Source organism: Drosophila subpulchrella, unplaced genomic scaffold, assembly GCF_014743375.2.
Source record: "Drosophila subpulchrella strain 33 F10 #4 breed RU33 unplaced genomic scaffold, RU_Dsub_v1.1 Primary Assembly Seq378, whole genome shotgun sequence".
NCBI lineage: Eukaryota > Metazoa > Arthropoda > Insecta > Diptera > Drosophilidae > Drosophila > Drosophila subpulchrella.
Window position 1 is genome coordinate 62,462 of NW_023665599.1, and position 14,178 is coordinate 76,639.

The window sequence follows — 14,178 nt, forward strand, 5'->3', positions numbered from 1 at the left end:
AACGCCTCCACCTCGACGGATCTGACGATCCTTCCGATAAACAAAAAAGTTATTAGACAAAATCTCACTATCGTGTACGGATGGGTTAAGCCAGGTCTCAGTGAGTACAATAACATTGGCCTCAAAAATTGAACTATTTATATAAAGCGTAGAGAGTTTACTAAGAAGCCCCTAGGTACCATGACAGTGAGTGGTACCGGAGAAGAGAGAGCAGGGCTATGGGTGTTTTTCCTAGGGATCATGCTAGTAAGTGGGACAGCTAGCTAGAGGCAGTACAAGGTGCGGCAGAGCCCCGGAAGTGGCAACAGCCGGTGAACGGTTAGTAGGCCTTAATGACTCAGGCGAAACTACAGTCCCCGAATCTGGCAGCGATTGCCCCGTGGCGTCATTCGTTGATGACTCGATCCCATTGGGATCATCCTCATCGCACGACACATAGCCTGCAGTGGGGCTGGGAAGAGAGAGGTTGGTCGAGAGATCTGGAACATGTAAAGATACATTAGGCAGTGTAGGACTACGATTTATATTTAATGAAGACTGACTTAGAAGAATCCGACCTTTAAAGTTGGAGTCGCAGACAGTAAATCGACTTAAGGGGTTATATACCTTTTAGAGCGAAAAAATTGAGGGAACTTTAGATTTTTTTCAGGTGTGTAGCAAATATTTTATGACACTGAAGTTATTATTTATTGATAGTACATGTTTTTATCGAAACAATAGGCGTTTGTTCTTGAAAAAATTTAAATAATTTTCGAAGTTATGGCAATTCTCTCGGAACCCTTTTTTTTATAGCGGCTTGCGGTGGCCACGATGGAAGTCCAGCAGGTCAACTGAAATCAAAAAACCAAAAAAATTTTATTAGTATAGTATTATTTCCAGTTCGTGAACGATTATTTTCAAGAATATTTGGTTTTTTCTGCATACAGTAACGATTTTTCCAAAAAGTTAATTTTTCGAGTTCTAAAAATTTTATTAAAAAATTCTGATCTGCAAAATCAAAAATGACGCATAAAAACTGAATCGTTCCCAAACTCGGCACAATCATTACGAATAATTTAAAAAAAAACAAGGAAGAACGCTATAGTCGAGTACCTCGACTATCAGATACCCGTTACTCAGCTAAAGGGACCAAAGGGAAATGGAGATATGCAAGCAGCAAAGCGAGATTTAAATGCGCCACCTACCGGCGGAAGACAGATTTAAGCATTGTGGGCGTTAGGGTAGGCGTGGCAAATTTTTTTTTGGATCAATCGATAGGCATTGACGAGACCAATACATTTCAGTTAAAATTTTTAATCTAGCATACAAATTGTGGGCGCCACAGGCTTGGGCGGTTTGTGGGCGTTAGAGTGGGCGTGGCATATTTGCGTAACAAACTTGCGCTGCGCACAAGGCTACGGAATCTAAATCTGAAATCCCAATACTCTATCTTTGATAGTTTCCGAGATATCCGCGTTCATATTTACGATTTTTTGAAGTTTGTGGGCGGTTTGTGGGCGTTAGAGTGGGCGTGGCAAACTTTTTTTTGGGTCAATCGATAGGTATTGATGAGAACAATTCATTTCAGTTTAAATTTTTACTCTAGCATCAAAACTGTAGAAGCCACAGTTTTGGGCGGTTTGTGGGCGTTAGAGTGGGCGTGGCACTCTACTGAAACAAACTTGCGCTGCGTAAGAAGCTCAGGAATCTGCTCGCCAAATCTCAATAGCCTAGCTCTCATAGTTTCCAAGATCTCAGCGTTCATCCGGACAGACAGACGGACAGACGGACAGACGGACAGACGGACAGACGGACAGACGGACAGACGGACAGACGGACATGGCTAGATCGACTCGGCTAGTGATCCTGACCAAGAATATATATACTTTATGGGGTCGGAAACGCTTCCTTCTGCCTGTTACATACTTTCCGACGAATCTAGTATACCCTTTTACTCTACGAGTAACGGGTATAATTAAGAAGATCGATCAAATAGTTCTTGTGCAATCGCGGCCACAGCAAAGTCACTTTTGGAAAAACACGACTTTAAGATAATCGCATTCAAAGTTGCTTGACGCTGTCCGCAGCCGTGACGAACCGCGCCTCAAAACGCTGTTTTCCGATCGAACTATTATTCGGATCTCTATGAAAATTTGGGAAAATGTTCTCTAGGGGATATACTTTAGGATTCAGCAAAAAAAATTTGTTTCGTTTTTTTGAAAAAAAAAGGTATACAAGGTGAGTTCCAAAGTAAACAGGACTTTTTGAATCTAGCGCCCTCTAGTGGCGCCATCTATATGTCATCTTGTGCGTTAGAATCTGCTATCGTTTATCGACTTCCAGTAAAAATTTCATGACATTTCATCTATTGGAAGTGAGGCTATTGCGTTTTAAGTGTCAGTATGTTTTTGTCATCGGTGCGAAAATGAGCTTCGAACAAAGAGCCAACATTAAATTTTGTTTTAAAATTAGTAAAACTTCTACCGAAACGTTTCAATTGATGAAACAAGTTTATGGCGATGATTGCCTATCCCGTAGCAGAGTGCACGAGTGGTTTCTTCGTTTTCAAAGTGGTCGTGAGGACATAAATGACGGACGAGCCGAAACCCACGAAATCGCGCCTGGAGAAGTCAAAAGTGAAGACAATGCTGATTTGTTTTTATGATTCCAAGGGTATTGTCCACAAAGAATTTGTTCCACCCGGCCAAAACGTTAATGCGGTATTCTACCTTGGAGTTTTGAAGCGTTTGGTGCGCCGTATTCGACGTGTTCGGCCCGAATATCGCGAAGATGGAAGTTGGCGTTTGTTGCACGATAATGAGCCGTCTCATCGATCGACGCTTGTGTCCGACTATTTGACCAAAAATTACATTTTAACCATCAACCACTCCCCGTATTCACCTGATATGGCACCGTGCGACTTCTACCTTTTCGGAAAAATGCATTTGCCGATGAAAGAAAAGCGTTATGCAGACGTAGAGGCCATTCAAGAGGCTTGCACCGGAATACTGGCGGCCATACCGGGCAACGAGCTAAAACACTCGTTCGACATGCTTTTGGACCGTGCAAAACGCTGTATTAAAGCAGAAGGAGACTATTTTGAATAAAATAAATTGATTTTGCCGAAAAAACTATTTGTTCTGTTTTTTTTTTTAAAGTCCTGTTTACTTTGGAACTCACCTTGTATAACCCCTTAATAAGTCCGTAAATCCAGCACGTAATGCCTGGAACTCCAGCTCTGTTTGCCTCATAAATGCTCTTATATCAATTTTGATATGTAGGCATGTAGGGCACGTCCAGTCCAGGTTAGCATTAGATCATGGGCAGCACTATGCCCAAAGTCTGCACATTTAGCGTGCGCAATGTTCTTACATAACCAGCAACTAACAATTGGCTGCCGAGAAGTGATTTTGCCAACAAATTGGCAACCAACAACACAACAGGCAGACATTGTTTACACGTTGAAGTCAGTTAAATGTAGAATGTAGAAAGAACAGCTGTGTGGCTTTGCAAAACGCAGAGGAAAGATGAGAAAAGAGAGCGATAAAAACCAATTCAGCAAAGACCCGTTAACTCGAAAATGAGAGCCGGTGACTGAAGTTGGGAGAATGTAGCAGAGCGAACGGTGCTAGAGAGCGCCAGAACAACAATGTAAATAAGAAACAACAACAATGCACAAAGCACCCGCGTCGTTAACTATTATCCAAAATAATAACAAAGATAATGGTTTTAACACAAATAACTAATTTGCATGCAAACGGCGGCCTCAACCGAGTTGAAAATGTAAATTTGGGAATATATCAGATCGGTAATTTAGACACTAGGCGAATAAATGTGGGAGCGAGTATAAAACACGTCCGTGTACAACAGAGACCGAAAGTTCATGTGCGTATGTATTCATTGAAAGTTCTATGACTCCGTTCTATTGTTCCGACTGTCTGGTGATGGTGTGCCGTAGATGTTATATTTTCAATTTTTAGGTGGTTGCACAAATCATTTATAATTGAATTCTTATATGTGTACCCATGTCTGTAATGAACGTTTTCATTGGACCGTACTTCAGAATAAATGATTCAAAAATTGCTTCAGCGACAGAGTTCGCGTTCTTATTTGCAACTTGTATGGCAACTAAATATTTAATTAGGTCACATATTAGAGTGACTGCATACTCATTGCCATTTTCTGATTTTGGTAGTGGACCAATAGTGTCCACTATCACTCTGTCGAAAGCATTTATTGGCGTATCAGTTATTATTAATGGAGTCTTATTGTGCTTAGTTATTTTAACTTTTGGGCATTTCTGACATTTTCGTATGCATTCAGTAATATCTGGAGTCATACCTTTCCAAAAATAGGCAATTCAATTTATTTGATTTCCGCGCGGATTTTCTGTCTATTTTTATATCTAGTAGGGGCTTTCATTATATTTCCAGTAATGTTTTGTAGATCTTTAATGGTTATTCTTTAATTAACCGTTAATTGTCTTTTCCCTTTAGGTATTCAACTGTGAAGTCATACTCTTCTAATTCTAGCCTCATACGTGTCAGTTTAGAGCTCGGATTGATCATTGAAAATTGATATATTAATGGTCTGTGATCTGTTTTGATTGTAAAGTGATTTCCATAAATATATGGTCGAAAATGTAATATTCCCCAGTGAATTGCAGCTAATTCCTGCTCAGTTGTACACTTATTACTTTCTCCCTTAGTGAAAGCTCTGGATGCATATGCAATGGGAAGTTGGGGCCCGTTGTGGTTTTGAGTTAAAACCGCTCCACACGCTTGCTTACTTGCATCAGTAATAATACAAATATCTTTGCTGAAATCGGGATATTGTAGCAAAGTAGGTTCCATGAGTTTTGTTTTTAAATATTAGAATGCGTTTTGGCATTCATCTGTCCATTCAAAAGGAACATTTTTTACATAATCTTGTTATGTGCCGTGAATATTCGTCGAAATTTTGTATGAAACGACTATAATAATTTCAAAATGCTACGAAACGTCTAGCGCTGTCCGCATTGTGCGTCGCAGGGTAATTCATAATGACGTCATATTTCTTGTCGTCTGGAAGTATTCCTTTATCTGTGCATTTATGACCGAGAAAAGTCGTAGTATGGAAACGCGGATTAACTGATTTTAATGGACTTTGAACTCGTAAAAATGTCACGATCATGTCAATAAAGAGTATACTTAATTGCCCCCATCGCCCCCACATCCCCATTTGACAATATTGATCATGTATCCTTCCCCTCATTATGAGCAATTAATAGTCACGTGAGAAAGGTGCACGTGGGGAAAGTAGCACACCCATAGTATCCAACGGTTGTTATTTTAGAGGAACATATCCGATCATGCTGGGGAAAGGTGTGATTACGTACTCTTTTGCCTCATTATCACAGGTGTTGCTGTGCACGTAAGAAAATTCGCACACCCAAAGTATCCAAAAGATGGTTATCTTAGAGGAACATGTCCGATTATGTTAGGGAATATTGTTTCCTATGATTGTAAAACTAATTTAGCCCCAATAAAATAAATCTCACAAGTTAATGATTCTCAGATGTGGAATATTTTCAAACACACATTTCTTTTCCGCCCAGAACGTTTAACTGGTAAATTGTCTAAGATTCTCTCCTTTCCACAAATGGGTCATAAACATGTCATAAAAGGGATTCAAGCAACAGCTACCCAGCATGCACACCTGTCCATTACCTGACCGCAATAAAAGGGACATACATACGCCTCACGCCAACGACCTCTCGGCTGACTGCTAGCTCTAACACGTCCCATAATAAGGGTTGAAATCACGACCGCGCAATAGCTCGCAAGTAGACGACATATCGCCGTCGAGGAAATATTTTCCATTCTCCGTACCTGTAATTTTAACTCAAAATAAAAAGTCAGAACTTTATTTTGCAGCATGATAATACATTTTTTGGTATTGCGAACATGTTTTATTATAAATTGAAATTAATTTTCTGGCTTCGTTCCGGCGATTTGCATGGAAGAGGCAGGCGCTCGTTTCCGATGTCAATTCAGGATTACAAAATGTAAAGTGTTCACCATAATTCTTAGTTTTGAGATCATGTCCACCTCGATTCATGAACATATTTTTTGTGTTTGGAAGGTGTTGAAAATGCTGACCAATTATCTGTACTTTAAGTTGTTCAATAAATTGGTAAATTTCCTCATGAAATTTCATTTTATTAATTTTGTTTTCTTGTAGGTCTTTACACATCTAGTCTCAACTTTGAAATGATCTATAAAATTATTTAATTGTTTTTGAGCTACTTTAAAAAAAAGTTTATATATTGTATGCATTGTTAGGAGCACAAACCCCGCCTTTAAGGTGTGTTTCAAAATAGGGAAAACGGTTTACCTTCAACCTTTTTAATGACGGACAGCCCATTTCTTCGATATTTACGAGCTGAAGACTCCCAAAAAACGTCTGTAGAAATCGTTTCTTTTCCACACCTTTACAAATAATTTGTTTTCCGCTTGTAATTGATCTTAGATACTTTCGAGTTTGTGGAAAACAGTTTTCTAATTAGTTCCTAAAAATTTTGTGATGTGTATTGGTCAACCAAATTGCAGTCTTTCAAGATTTTGTATTTAGCAAAGTAAAAACTATTGTTCAAATTTGGATATTTTTCGAATACAATTCCAATTTCCTTTAGAATAAAAGTATTATTATTATGAAAGAAACTTTGAACATCAATCGAAACAGTATCTTTCAACATTTTTCTAATGTTAAACAACTCGTTGTACTAGTCCGTTTAATGGGTTATATTCAACTAAATGGTCATGTATGAGGAGACAGTAAGCTTGGGTATTTACATGACTTGGTGTCTTCAGTTCTATTGAAATTCTCACATCAATAGGACCAGTTTTCACTGATTCGTTTTCATATGAAAGATCAACCACAATAACAGGGGTCTTCAATTTAAATTCATTTGGGGTAAAAATTGGTTGTGATTCACGATTATAATAACTAGATGGAAATCTTGTATACATTTCATATAGGTGAGCATACTGATTCTTACTAAAATTAACATTAAGATTATCATATGGATATGACTCAGAATTCAAGTGACCTTTCAAGTTTGATAAGTTATTTGTGATAAGTTCTCCATTTAGTGTAAATACAATTAAGGCAAATCTAGGTTTTTCGCGGTAAGCCGACAATTTCTCATTTCAGCTGTGTTGACTGCCGTACCTTAATTTGGGGTTAACATATGAATCCCAACTCCGGAATGCGATTGGTAGGTTTACACCACTTTTAATAATATCGTTCATCTTAATTTTTGCAAAATCGATCGGAGTTACATGGGGAATTTTCCAGGTTATATTCGTCATTTCCAGCTGAAAAGTTTGTTCATTTCTGGTTTGTTCAAACACATCACCAAGATTCTTAGTTAGCATCAACACTAGTTCGTGCTTACAATTTAACAAAACTTTTTATAATCCGCAGCAAATCCCAACAAATTTTTTAATGATACAGAAAAGATAAAGTGGGGTCCCGTAGAAATTTCGTCTCCACTGCTCCATCCAGAATTTAATAGATTTTGACTTTGAAGATTATCAAGATATATATAATTTTTTAGGGTTGTAGTCATACCGATCGTGTTTTATCAATCTCACATTCATTTATTTCGTACTTAATGTCATCCAAAAAGTTAGCCATACAATTATTTAAAAATAAAAGTGGTAAAATTATCAGTTTTAGTTCCATTCGAGGAATCTTTTCTAATAATTCCTTAAAAAATAAGGTAACTTTCGTGAGGAAGCACGTACAAGTTTGGATTTTGGATAGTAATTCGAATTTCATCGCTTGGTTTAAATGTTTGATTATACGATGATAAGTATGAAACTCTTTCTTCGAAATACTCTCATCTGAGTACACTTTTTCTCGAACATTTAAAATTTCGTTCATTGTTTTCCTTATCCCCTTTTTTATTATACTCGAAGCTTCAATCCTAACGACTTTAAAAATAGTTTATTTTTCAAAGTAAGTGAGCTTCTTTTTACTGTTGATCCTCTTTCTATAGCTTTACAATTAGTAATGCTTGGCTGAGGACTTAAGCTACGTCTTTTATTTTAAATAATCATTCTATTAACCGAATGTGCATGCGAATCGAAACGTTTTCACCACGTAAATTCACCAAATCACCGTTTTTATCAACTATGCGTTAAGATAGTGTGCTTATTTCATCACAGTTGATTGGTAAATAAATTAGGTTATGTGGTGTCACTGTCATTTTATACCCAGGCGGAACATTAATGCCAAACTCATGTAACGTATGATTCGGTGTATTATCTACATATGAACCGCTGATTATATTACATTCCAAACGAATCGTATTAATTTTTAATATGTTCACAGTCTGATCTGATCGATAAATTTTTGTAGGATGTGGTTCTAGTACTTTTTGATTGAAACCAAACAGTTGTCCAACCGATCTTTACTTGTTAAAGTAAACTGACTCTCGCATGGTAGTTATTTCAACTTGAAGTGTATTATTGTTACTTTGAATTTTAAATTTATTTTCAAGGTTATAGTCTTTTAGTTTATTGTAAATGATATCGGTGATATCATTCAATTCATATGATCCAGTAGGAATTGTAATAACCTTGTCACCGATGTGGACGAGATTATGTTTTTCATCAATATCTGGAATCGAATTATACATATTAAAATCGATAAGAGCGCACTCATATCGACCATTCAATTCGATAGGTGGGAAAAAGTTTGTATTTATAATGGAACTATTTCCATTCAAGGATAATGCAAGTGATCTAGACATATTGAAATCTCTTAATAAACTGTGGGATTGAAAGTATCTTACCAAGCTTTATATTGAAATTACTCCTTAAATCATAATAAATTGATCAAATCCTTTTTGTATCTTCCGTTATCCATTTCGTTATCCTTGCTAATTATTTGACACATTTTTGACACATTTTCACAAATTTTTCATAATTCATATCAGTGTTAATATGGTCCCGATATATATGCCGCATATTTAAATCATCTTGTTTAAACATTATAATAAAGTTGGCACTATCACGAAACAGATGTTTCGGTATATGATTATATGTTTGACATAAGTAAAAAGAGTCGATATTTTTATGTCGACCCATTCGGTTTGGATAATTTCTCTAAGTACTCATAGGTTGATATAAACTTTTTGAAATATATAAACGATTTCGAATTTTAATCCCTTAGGACTCTCTATTAGACTTAACATAATATTAGTTTTACCACAATTCGAAGGCCCAACAATTAGAGCCCTTATTGTGTTCGGTAAGAGAGCACTATTTCGTGGCGGTAGATTTTTCTCCTTTTCATCGTTAATATTTCTAACTACAATTATTTGTTTTTCACTTATTAAACACATCTTTCAATCTAATGTATTAATGTATTAATGTAATAATTAATGTATTAAACATCAATAAAATGGGAAAACGTTTTTATAATCGCATCAGTCGTATTTTTAATTGTAAACACGGTGGTGGTCTTGGAACGCGGTGATCAAGGAATAAACCCATTGGATGAAGCTTTCAAAGAGCACGATATTGCATATTCTCAAAACAAGGCATTGAGTGAACGACATAGGGCAGACTCCATATTAATTGACAAAGCCTGGTCGCGTGTCAAGGCAGCAGATAGCAGTCTTGGTGAAAAGCAGCAGCATACTTTGTTACAAATATAATGAAAGCCAAGAAAAAATTTGCTATGGGATTGAATAAAACTGAAAAGAAAGGGAGGAAAAAGATAATGAAGAATAAAATGAAGAAGACAAACCTTTCGACTGTTAATAATGTTGCTACTAAGACATTAAAAAAACAAAAACCATTAGACATTATGAGTGCAATTAAAGTTGCACGTAAATCAATTCATCAATCAATGGGTTCTAAGAAAAATGTTAAAGTACCTCGAGTAATTGATGTACCCAAAATTGGAGGTTTTCTACCAATCGTGTCGATCTTGACAGCCCTCAGCGCTCTTGGTAGTTTAGCAAGTGGTAGTGCAGCAATTGCAAAAACAATTAACAATGCGAGAATGGCTAAAGAAGATATGGAGGAGAAGAAACGCCACAACAGGAAAATTGAAAGTGTTGCTGTAGGAGAAGGATTATATCTCAAGCCCTATAGAAAGGGTTATGGTTTCTTTCTTAAGCCCTATAGTAAGGGGAAAGGAATTAAGAAGCGAAAAAACTAATTTCTCTGCTACCCAATAGACTTATTCATCGTGTAATCAAACATATGAAATTCAAATTACTATCCAAAATCAAGACTTGTACGTGCTTCCTCACGAAAGTTACCTTAATTTTCAAGGACTTATTAGAAAAGATTCACTGAATGGACCTACAACTGATAATGTTACCACTTTTTTTTTAAATAATTGTATGGCTAACTTGTTGGATGAAATTAAGTACGAAATAAATGAATGTGAGATTGATAAAACACGATTTGTCGGTATGACTACAACTCTAAAAAATTATATATCTCTTGATAATCTTCAAAGTCAAAATTTATTAAATTCTGGATGGAGCAGTGGAGACGAAATTTCTACGGGACCCCACTTTATCTTTTCTGTACCATTAAAAAATTTGTTGGGATTTGCTGCGGATTATAAAAAGTTTTGTTAAATTGTAAGCACGAACTAATGTTGATGCTAACTAAGAATCTTGGTGATGTGTTTGAACAAACCAGAAATGAACAATCTTTTCAGCTGGAAATTACGAATATAACCTGGAAAATTCCCCATGTAACTCCGATCGATTTTGGAAAAATTAAGATGTACGATATTATTAAAAGTGGTGTAAACCTACCAATCGCATTCCGGAGTTGGGATTCATATGTTAACCCCAAATTAAGGTATGACAGTCAACACAGCTGAAATGAGAAATTGACGGCTTACCGCGAAAAACCTAGATTTGCCTTAATTGGATTTACACTAAATGGAGAACTTATCACAAATAACTTATCAAACTTGAAAGGTCACTTAAATTCTGAGTCATATCCATATGATAATCTGAATGTTGATTTTAGTAAGAATCAGTATGCTGACCTATATGAAATGTATTCAAGATTTCAATCTAGTTATTATAATCGTGAGTCACAACCATTTTTGACCCCAAATGAATTTAAATTGAAGGCCCCTATTATTGTGGTTGATCTTTCATATCAAAACGAATCAGTGAAAACTGGTCCTATTGAAGTGAGAATTTCAATAGAACTGAAGGCACCAAGTCATGTAAATACCCAAGCTTACTGTCTTTTCATACATGACCGTTTAGTTGAATATAACCCATTAAACGGACTAGTACAACGAGTTATTTAACACTAGAAAAATGTTGAAAGAAACTGTTTCGATCGATGTTCAAGGTGTCTTTGATAATAATAATAATTTTATTCTAACGGAAATTAAAATTGTATTCGAAAAAGATCCAAACTTGAATAATAGTTTTTTAATAGAACCACCATATGATTTTACTTTGAAAGACTGCAATTTGGTTAGCCAATACACATCACAAAATGTTTTGGAACGATGGAGAAAACAGTTTTCCACAAACTCGAAAGTACAAGTACAAGCGGAAAACAAATTATTTGTAAAGGTGTGGAAAAGAAACGATTTCTACAGACGATTTCAGCTCATTAATATCGAGGAAATGGGCTATTTTATTTTGTAATGTTTTAAAGTAGGAAACACACGAAGAAGTGTGAAAGTCAGGATGGCCGTGTCGTAGATTAGTTGGCCAATTCAAGTTGTAACAACTGTTAGCTTTGGTTTGTCTTTCGCTTCCCATTCGTTTTCATGTACTTCTGTGCTGTTCCTTCGGCTGTTCAAATGGAGGCAACAGTTTCTGTCGTCAACGTAAGTCTGTGCACTGGTGTGAGCGAGATAGAAGGATGCAGGTGTCCGCATCAAAAAGGAATAACGGAAATTTCTCAGTAGTGTGTGTATTGGAATGCGAAAGCGAGAGTAGAATAAAGTAGAGAGCGACGCTGGCAAATGGGACGAAAGCAGTAAGAGAGAGCATTCGTATTTGAAGAGCCAAACTAAAAAGATGCCACGCACCAGAAAACGTTTCCGTTCGGACCACCACGAAGAGCAGTTTGAAGCAGAGGACGATTTTAGTGAATCCTCGACATATGTATATATACTTAATAGACAAGAAATGTCTCTTGCGGTTTATGTATATGTCGCAGAGGAGGTAATTCAGTCTTTCGTTAGGCATGAGACTTTAAGGTGTGACCATGGGTAGAACTGGTACCAGGTATGATGGGGACTCAGTTTGCGAACTGAGGTTTTGTATGGCTTCGTTGCGTTGCTAGGTCTGGTCGCTCTCCTTCTTTTTCGTCCTGAGCTATAACGTGGTGTACAATTGAGGACTGCTAAAAGGTTAATTATTATGAGCAACAAAGGCAACGAAGACTCGCTGCATCAGCCAGAACACAATATGGTACAACAACAAGCAATCGATCAAGCGACTAATGAGAACCTTCATGGAGAAGGCTCCAATTTTTCGACATCATAAGTGGGATTCGGCCCTAACCAAACTTCTTCCAAGGATGTCTTCTGGAACTGGTTAAGAGACTACAGATGCCGGCGAGTGAGTTGCAACAGACTAGCGACGGTCGACATCATCCTACGAGGAAAATCATTGAGTGACAGCGCTCTTATATTAGCGTTAAGTAAAGCTTTAGAAGGCACAGCGGCGCAATGGTTATCTCAAATATGCTACCCAGGAATAACTTGGCAACAGTTCCGGCAATTGTTTGAGCAGCGATTCAAGACTTCATAGCCACTAATTGTCAAAAAAAAACTGCAGAATACCAGATTGGGAGTAAGAACGGAAAAAAGAGTGGAAAGAGTGCGCTATAGTGGAGCCTCAATCGAGTATGCTGGTCAATGGTGAGAGATCTCTAATTACCTTTGACTCGGGAGCTGAGTGCTCATTAATTAAGGAAGCGTTTCTAATAAGTTAGTTGGTAAGAGGATTCATAGCGTTATTTCTTTAAAGGGGATAGGTAATGCCAATACTTATAGTACCGCACAAGTTGAATCAAACATTATGATTGATGGAACTTCCTTGGTTATTTTGTTTCATATAGTACCAGACGAATGTATGAAAAATAATATTTTAATCGGCATAGAAATGTTGGCTCAAGGGTTTTCAGTAAAAGTCTCCTACGATAATTTAAAAATTGTTCAAACTATAGTTGCATACATTTGTGAAACCACTCAACCTTCTAATTTTGATAAATGGTCGAAAATGGAAAGGAAATGTTAATATCATTGCTAAAGCAACATTCTAAAGCTTTTATCAAAGGCACTCCGCAAACGCGGAGAAGAAGAATTGATCCAATATAAAGGTATCAGGCCTAGTAACTCACCATTTGCGAGTCCTGCATTATTAGTAAAGAAGAAAAGCGGCTCAGCAACACTTTGTGATGATTATAGAGAATTAAATAAAAATACCGTAGCTGATAAGTTTTCATTACCGTTAATATCAGATCAAATATCTAGACTTAGGGGGGCTAAATATTTAATATAAAAAGTGGCGTTGCCTCCACCGAAGTCAGTTGCTTCTCTAAGACAATTCATTGGGTTAGCGTCATATTACCGTCAATTCATTTGGGGGTTTTCTCAACTGATGAAACCATCATATTTTCTCACATCTGAAAAGAAAAGTTTTGATTGGCAAACACAACATGAACAAATTCGCAATAAAATAATAAGTGTATTAACAAACAAGCCTGTCTTGATTATTTTTGATCCTCAATTTCCGATAGAACTGCATACCGATGCCAGATCTATCGGGTACGGTGCCATCCTTTTGCACCGCATAAACTCCAAGAACCATCTGGTTGAATATTTTAGCAGAGCAACTAGCCCCTGTGAGTCCCCAGATATACATCATATGAACTGGAAACGTTGGCTGTCGTGAATGCTGTAAATCATTTTCGTCACTATCTGCATGGTAGAAAATTCGTGATTTTTACTGACTGTAATTCAATGAAATCTTCTCGAAGTAAAGGCGAGTTGTCACCTAGGATTTATCGTTGGTGGGAGTTTTACAAATATTTGAATTCGAAATTGAGTACAGAGAAGGTAAACGTATGGCACACGTGGACTTTCTATTTAGTAACCCGGTGTGTCTAAAGAATAAGTCAAATAAAATAGAAGAAAAAC